The sequence below is a fragment of the Equus caballus genome, chromosome 25 (genome assembly GCF_041296265.1).
Source record: "Equus caballus isolate H_3958 breed thoroughbred chromosome 25, TB-T2T, whole genome shotgun sequence".
Taxonomy (NCBI): Eukaryota; Metazoa; Chordata; class Mammalia; order Perissodactyla; family Equidae; genus Equus; species Equus caballus.
In genome coordinates, this window is record NC_091708.1 from 18,471,766 (window position 1) to 18,479,967 (window position 8,202).

Genomic DNA, 8,202 nt, shown 5'->3' on the forward strand with positions numbered 1-8,202 from the left:
CCAGCAATCATAGGAAAAGGCCAGGAATGGATTTTTCCCCTAGAGCCTCAGGAAGGAGTGTAGACGTATAAATACCTTGATTTGGGCTCAGTGATACTGATTTAAGGCTTCCGGCCTCTAAAACTGTGAGAGAAAATACGTTGTCTTAAGCGACCCAGTTTATGGCAATTTGTTAAGCAGACATGGGAAATTAATATAGCATGGGATCACCTGAGGCCTTAGCTGTACATGCATCTCAGTTCAGCTTCTCCCTTGGCTCAACCCTGTGAAACAAATTAGGCCTAGTCTAAGTAGTCATTCTCCTAGATCCTCCAGTTTAGACCAGCCTTTTTTGATCTGGCCTTGCTCGACGCTATAGGCTAAATAAGAATTGTCAGGAAGAGGAACAGAGGTCAGGCAGAGAACAACATGTGTAAAGTGCATGAAAGAATGTGTTTGGACAAGTTCTGGGCATTTAGGGCATATATGTTATGGTGAACCTCACGATGAAGCTGCTCTCAGGGGCTCCTTATAGCCTGATTGCCTACTTTGTTTCTGGCTTCTACCAAACCCAGATCTGACACTAGAACAGTGAGCCCACCTCATGCAAGGCTTTACATTTTATGCTCAGGTGTTCAGACATTATCCCCAAAGCAGTGGGAGGACAGTGAAGGACTGTTTGCTGGGGAGTAACATCATCAGATTTGTGTATTTTGAGATCAGTTGGCTGCAGTGCACAAACAGGAGTGAAGGAAAGAAGAGCAGAGTAACAGGGTAACAAGGGTACCAAGATGACAGGAGCAAAGGGAAACAAGGTCACATGAACTTGGTATATTGTTTCCTAACAGCTGTGTTGAGTTAGTGCTGACCTTGAGCCCCATAACTAAGTGTTGTGAGGTTAACAATGTGAGAAGACGGCAATAGTTCTGAGGACAACATACCCTTGATCGTGGCTGGCAGAAAGCTGTAGGGACCTGGATCTTATTGCTGGGTTTGAATCCCAGCTCTGCCACTTACTCACGATACATATTTAAGCAAGTTTTACGAACTATGTCTGCATTTTTCTCATCTACACTAATGATACCTATCTTATGGAGTTATGAGGATTAAGTGCATTGATATAAAGAAAGCTCTTAGAAGAATGCCTGGCACATAGCAAATGCTTAATAATGTTAGTTAGTATCAGTCCAGCAGTTTCCTCAAACGTTTTATAGTGAGAAGAGCTGGTTTTCATTTATCAGAGCCCTAGGATGTCAGTGAGGAGAAAGGAATGTATTTATGAAAGTTGCTGATTAAAGTTGGAAAAGATACACTGCTACCAGGGACTTCACCCGTGTCCAGCCCCCAGCCTCAACTTAGTCCTACTCCTTCCTCACTGAGAATAACAAGCTGGCAAGGAACTCCCAAATGCTCAGAACTAAAAGGGGCACCCGCAGTTATCTTCGTAAACCACTCATCCAAGGCTAGGCTCCTATGACAGCCTGCCTCATCCTTTGGTTCCAGCATTGGACTTGAACACCTCCAGCAATGGGAGACTCACACCATCCCCATCCTCACAAAGCCCACAGTTTACTGGAGGGCACAGAAATAAACTAATAATTATATACACATATAACAGCATAATAAATGGAAGCAACTTGAGGGTGCTATGGGAGTGAAGAGGCAGGAAGGACTAATTTACTTGGGGCAAGTAGGCAAGGTTTCACCAAGACAATTACACCTGTGATGAATCTAACAGGATGGAGCTTTTCTTACCAGGCAGAGAAGCTGGGGACATGCATTTGACACAGAAGGAACAGCCAACAAAGGCACAGTCTGAAAAGATCTCAACTTGTTTGGAAAATCTTGACAGTTGGAACTTAGCTTGAGGAGTGGTAGGGGTGGAGGAGTGAGAAGAAGGGACAGAAGTTGGAGCAGGGGAAGTAGGTTGTACATCCTTCACAGCAGTGCTAAGATCTTTACAACTACCCTGAAAGCAAAGGAAGACTTTGAAGACCCCTACGAAGAAGAGAAACATAATCAGATTGGTGGTTTCAAAAATCTTTGTGATGCTGCTATGGATGAAAGAGGGCAGGACTACTGCAAAGCCTCCTGGACATAAAAGTGAAGTCTCTTTAAGACACAAAATTTAAAACCAGTGATAATGCAATTATCTTCATTTTTAAAATGCAAAATCCAAGGTTTAATGTAATTAAATGGTTTCCTTGGGATAGTGCGTATAATCAAAGAGCTTTTTATTCAGGGATTTTTCTGTTTACTTATATTTTATTTATGTTTGTTTTATCCAGAATACTATTGTATGGACATGGAAGTTCAGAAGACATGCTTGACTTTTAGCCCAAAACGAATAGAGAAGTGAAAAGATCAAACTAAGAAAACTATTTGTCCTTTTTTTCTTGATGTGAATGTCTAGAAAACAAAGTTTATATTGTTTGAAAAGTATTGCTCTAGCAATCTCTACAAATGTTTCCGTTCCTGTGAAAAATCAGTGTGCATTACTCAACATATGTGCTCATCAATCTCTACTAGTTTGAGCTGAGGGTTAGTCTGAGAAAATTTCCCAATAGAATAACAAGTGCTAAAATGTCACTTCCTAAAACTGAGACTTTTATTTCACAAAAGGAAATTTAAAGCACAAGTTTGGGTTAAAAACAAAACCAAAACCTAATCAAAATGCAATATATTTTGAAAGTGAAATGCATTACTAGTGTTTCACAGATTTTTTTTCCCTGAAGTTATAAGGTATTAAAATAAAATTGAGTGCTTTCCTGTTAAAAGTTGGTTGCATGTTTATAGTAAAGCACTGACAATTAAAGAAAAGTATAAAGGAGAAAATAAAAATTATTCGTAAAGGCAGGACCTGGAAATAACTATCCTAAATATTTCACACACTCTTTTCCATGCACACACATATATAATATTATGTATTTATCACTTATTTCTATTCATTTAAATTATGCCGTGAGCATTTTCCTATAATATTGAATGTTCTCAGAAAAGAATATTTTAATAGCTGTATAATATTGCATCATAAGGCTATTTCATAAATTATGCAACTATTAACTTACAATTGGGCATTTAGGTTGCTTCTAATTTTTTTATATTTTAAGAACTCTGCAATGTTCATGTTCATTCTTGTGCGTGAATCATTCTTCCCATCTCCATGTCTCTGGTGACTTCCTAAGGGTAGAATCCTAGAATTGGAATTGTTGGGTCAAAGTGTAAGTTGCATTTTTAAAGCTTTTGCCACTATTGCCAAATTGCTTTTGGGGCAGGTTTTACTAATTTGTGGCTGCACCAGGAGTGCATAGCTTGATAGGCAAAACATGGTATATAATTAATAATTCCTTATTGAATGTGAAGTGGGGATATTTTCATAACACTTATTGGAAAACTATAATCTGTGAGTTGTTTTTCTATGTCTTATTAGAAATTAGATTATACTCTTGATCATGCTGCCAATGGGAGCCCATTAAGGACACTTTGGTTAGGATCAAGACCACAAAGTCTGTAATTACCATATTATGCTTATGCTTCAGTCTCGAGCCCATAACTTGTTGTTACCCAATGTTAAAAAAATATAATGTGCCTTTCATTCCCAAAATGTCAGTGTGCAGCTCTTCTTATACATATTGAGGAGAGAAAAAGATGGCAAGAAAGGTAAGTAGCAATACAGACTGACTAAAGCATTATGTTCAACACCAACAGAAAGCACTCTGTCTCAGGTATCCCTTTGTTGAAAGAGATGCTGAATATTTTCCTTCATGTGCTCTAAATTGAATGCTTAATTTTTAAAGTCTATGCATTACTTTGCTCCCTATACATGACAGAGACATTTAGTTTTAACCCTGAAAAAGCTGACTCTCCTCTTTTAGGAGATCCAGCCACATCCCCTGGGAAGACTGGCTCCTTCTGTCAGTGATACTGCAAAGCTCTGGGCTCACCGGGTGGGTCTGGTGTTTTACATCAGTTCTAATAACTCCAGCACAGAAACAGGGCATAGCAGCAGGCAGCACATGCGCACACATAATCAAACAATGTTACAGGCATGGAAACGATAACAACATTGAATTTATAGAAGGGGAAATGTCCACATTGTGTTTTCTAGCATAGTTGTGTCTTTTTTCTTCATGTTTACATTGGGAAGGGATTTTTCTCATTTTCTAAGTCAGGCTGCTGGTATCATTATTCTATTTAAATGTACTGTAAGAACTAACATTTGCACATTTGTTCATTTCTTCACTGTAGACTCGGTAAAAATTGTTTTGTTGCCAAAAACAAATCTCAATTTGTTCATCCTTTTCTCAACCCAGTTCCTAGGATTGTATGGAGTCCCTCCAAATTTTAGATGCAAAGGATGCAGTGGAACTGCTAAAGCTAAACTTCACAGTTGAATTAAAAGATAACAACCCAATAGTAAGGCATGATTTGTTCAAAGTCACTGAAGTATCTACTTATGCCTTGGTAATTATTCTTTTCTTTTAATCCTGGAAATGGGAAACCTTCCTTAGGAAAGCAAATGACCACATACGGCTTCGAGTCCAAGGGTCATTGGGGCAGTCCCTCCGATCCTGTTACCCACAAGGTCCTCAGTGTGCCAGCACCAGCCCCAGAGGAGTCTGAGGCAGTCAGTGCTTCAATGGGGTGGTCAGGGTGGGTGTTGATGGCACACACTTGTGAAGAACCGCAGCTTATCATCGGTCATTTCTAGAAACTGCGCATAGACATCCCGGGTGCACTCCTGCTTGAAGTTGAATAGAAATATGTACAATAGCTGCCTTCTGCACAAATTGAAATGACAGCAGTTGACTCTGTTCCAAAAGCACAAGCGCATGGAGAGCCTAAGGGAGACTGAAATTGGGAAAAATCCATTTGGAACTAAAGTATTTTGGAAGAAAATTGGCTGACACCAAACTAGACTCCTTACTCCTCTTTGGCAGCAAAATTGTGCACTGTGCCATGGTCACTAGATACACAGATGAGGGAAACATCTTGACTGAAGTTAATGCAATAAATATTTACTGCTTGAGATCGTCTTCATAGTTCTTGGATTAAATGCCCTGATGAAGTAGCAAATATTCTTATAAGAGTCCCTTTTTCAGATTGTAATTCTTGTTCCTTACAGGTTGAAAGCAATGCAGCTCAGGACACCCTCCTCTGTGGGAATGTTCACAGGGAGCTTGTTGGTGCTGGCCAAGCCCATAAGCCACATGTGAATCCTGTATATACTAGGAAGGAATTGCTACTATCATGACAAAAGACACAAAGGCCTTTAGGGTTCTAGCCCGTTTCAAAGACATGCAACTGAGGGGGATTGTGTGTGCATGTAAACACCTCAGTCATAGTGTCCAAAATGACCTCAATTCTATCACACCTCAATTTGACTTCCTTGACTTCTGTAGAAAAATCTGTTCAGTAAGTCTTCTTTCTCAGATCATTCAAGATCGTCGTTTTATTGAGAGAGTATTTTGGCTTTTCTCTACCACCAACTAAAGCTAAATAGTTTCAGTGACATGCTGCTCGGGGAGACCTGGAGGTAGGACCAGGCCGCCTGGGCGTCCAAAGTGCATGCACACCAGGGAGCCCTCTGAGGGCCAGTGCATCCGCCTGGCAGCACGGGCAGGGCAGGGCTACATGTTTTTTATTACTGTTCTTTTACTTACATATTAGAAAATGTAATGTTATTGATATGTAAATTCTATTGAAAGTAAGATGATTTGGTTCAAGACAATTCCAATGGAATTTTTGAGATTGTGTCAGAATGATCATAATGTTCACCTGAAAGAACAATTATTTGAGACTAACGAAGAAAATATTGAAAAGACATAACAAAGGAGTATTTGCCCTACACAGTAAAAAAAACAATGCTTTATATAAAGCAGCAATAATTGGTGTGATGTGATGTGAGCTTAGGAAGAGACAAGACAATGGAAAGAATAGAAAGTCAAGAAACAGACCTATGTAAATATAAATAATTTAGAGGACAAAAATGGTGTTGCTTGAGATCTGTAGAGAAAGATTTTGAATAACTAGTAAAGGTCACTAATAGAACAAAAAGCTAATCATTGCACCAAAATAACTTCTAGATTGCTGAGAGGTTTTAATATTTCTTTAAAAACCCACAAAAACATTACTGGAAAGAACTTCTTAAGCAAATATGTCACTAAATTCAGAAACAATAAAGAGAGGTGACAGATTTGACTGAGAAAAAGAGTACTCAGAATCAAAATTTAATGAAAAAGGGAGAAAAATCTTTTTTTGTTATAGTCATAATATACATAAAAGGTTGCTGAAATCCAATAAGAGAGAGATGAAAAAATAGAGGAATGAGACTATCACAAAGAAGACATATAAGTGCTCATAAAGGAAAAAAATCTTTGCATATATATGACAAATATTGAATAGTCATAAAGTATATAAAAATTTTCTATAATTCAATAAGAAAAGGAAGAAGAAAGAAGTACTATATCACAAAGAAGATATATAAATGGTCAAGAAATACATAAAAATTTCAACTCTAGCAGAAAAACAATTGCAAATGAACAAGTTTTCACCTACCAAACTGAACAAAGATTTTTAAGGAATAGTAATAACTAGTGTTCTTATGGGCATTTTCTTAGTCTGTTCTGGCGGCTAGAACAAAAATATCTCAAAGTGGGTGGCTTCAACTAGAAACGTTTATTTATCATAGTTCTAGAGGCTGGGAAGTTCAAGATCAAGTTGCTGGCAGACAATTTCTGGTGAGAACCTGCTAATCTGAGGACCGGGTTTATAGACAGCCATCTCCTTGCTGTGTTCTTTCATTTCAGACAGGGTGGGGGAGCTATCCGGGGTCTCTTTTAAAAGGGCACTCACTAATCTCATTCATGAGCGCTTCACCCTCATGACTAGTCATCTCCCAAAGACCCCACTTCCAATTACCAACACATCAGCGATTAGGGTTCAACATATGAATTTGAGGGGGACACAAACATCCAGTCTTATCACACCAGGTAAAGAACCACAACCAGCTGAGCTTAAGGCAAAGGGAATACAAAATGGGTAGTGAAAGAAGGTAGTTATTTATATCAGCTACAACCACGTGGCCAGTTACAGAACTGAGGGCTGTAACTGTCTTAAGGATGCTTCCCTATTCTGTTATGAATATGTTTGTATGTGTGCATCAAATATCTTTGTTTTCCTATCATTCCTCCATCACGCAATATAAGATAAACATATTGACTTTTTATCATAGTGTTCAGGTATTGTTAATTTTTCATCATAATATTTGGGTTAAATGGTATCAGGGAGAAGAGTAAACGTTACCCAAGTTCTTTATGTCCTCTTCTGGGCAAAGGGTTAGTGGGTTTTCGATTGTATGCAGGATAGTTTTATCGTGTTTGGTGGAATTATAACCTTGTTATTGGTTTTATTTAGAGATTAAGCATGGTTTAAAGACATGGATATGAGTGCCAAGTTGAGAAGGGGTAAGTTTGTTATAGTTAAGTATTTTTTGTTTTGTTTTTTGTTTTTATTGAGGTATCATTGATGTACAACATTGTATTAGTTACAGGTGTACAACATAATGATTTGATATTTGTACATATTGCAAAATGGTGACCTCAGTAAGTCTGGTTAACATCCATCCATCATCATGTTTAGTAACAAATTTTTTTTTGTGATAAGAACTTTTAAGATTACTCTCTTAGCAACTTTGAAATATGCGATACAATATTATTAACTATAGTCGCCATTATATACCCATGACTTATTTATATTATAACTTAAAGTTTGTACCTTTTGCCTTCCTTCACCCATTTTGTGCACCCTCCACCTTGGCAACCAACAGTCTGTTCTCTTTATCTGTGAGCTTGGTTTTTGTTTTCGTTTTTTCAAATTCCACATATAAGTGAGAGCATATGCTATTTGTCTTTCTCTGACTTATTTCACTTAGTATAATACCCTCAAGTCCATCCATATTGCCACAAATGGCAAGATTTCATCTTTTTTTATGGCTGGATAGCATCTTTATCCATTCATTCATTGAAGCAAACTTAGCCATATCTTGACTATTATAAATAATGCTGCAATGAACATGGGGGTGCAGATATCTTTTCGAGTTTATGATTTGGTTTTCTTCGGATAAATAACCAGAAGTGAAATTGCTGGATCTTATGGTGATCTACTTTTAATTTTTTGAGGAATCTCCATACTGTTTTCCACAAGGGCTATATCAATTTACGT

The 8,202-nt window shown here is 37.9% G+C and overlaps 1 pseudogene; it reads right to left on the bottom strand.

Annotated features, from left to right (window-relative positions):
- Positions 1-4,627: 4,627 nt before the first annotated feature.
- LOC100062301 (WD repeat domain phosphoinositide-interacting protein 3 pseudogene) lies at positions 4,628-5,478 on the bottom strand (annotated as a pseudogene).
- Between the last annotated feature and the right edge of the window lie 2,724 nt (positions 5,479-8,202).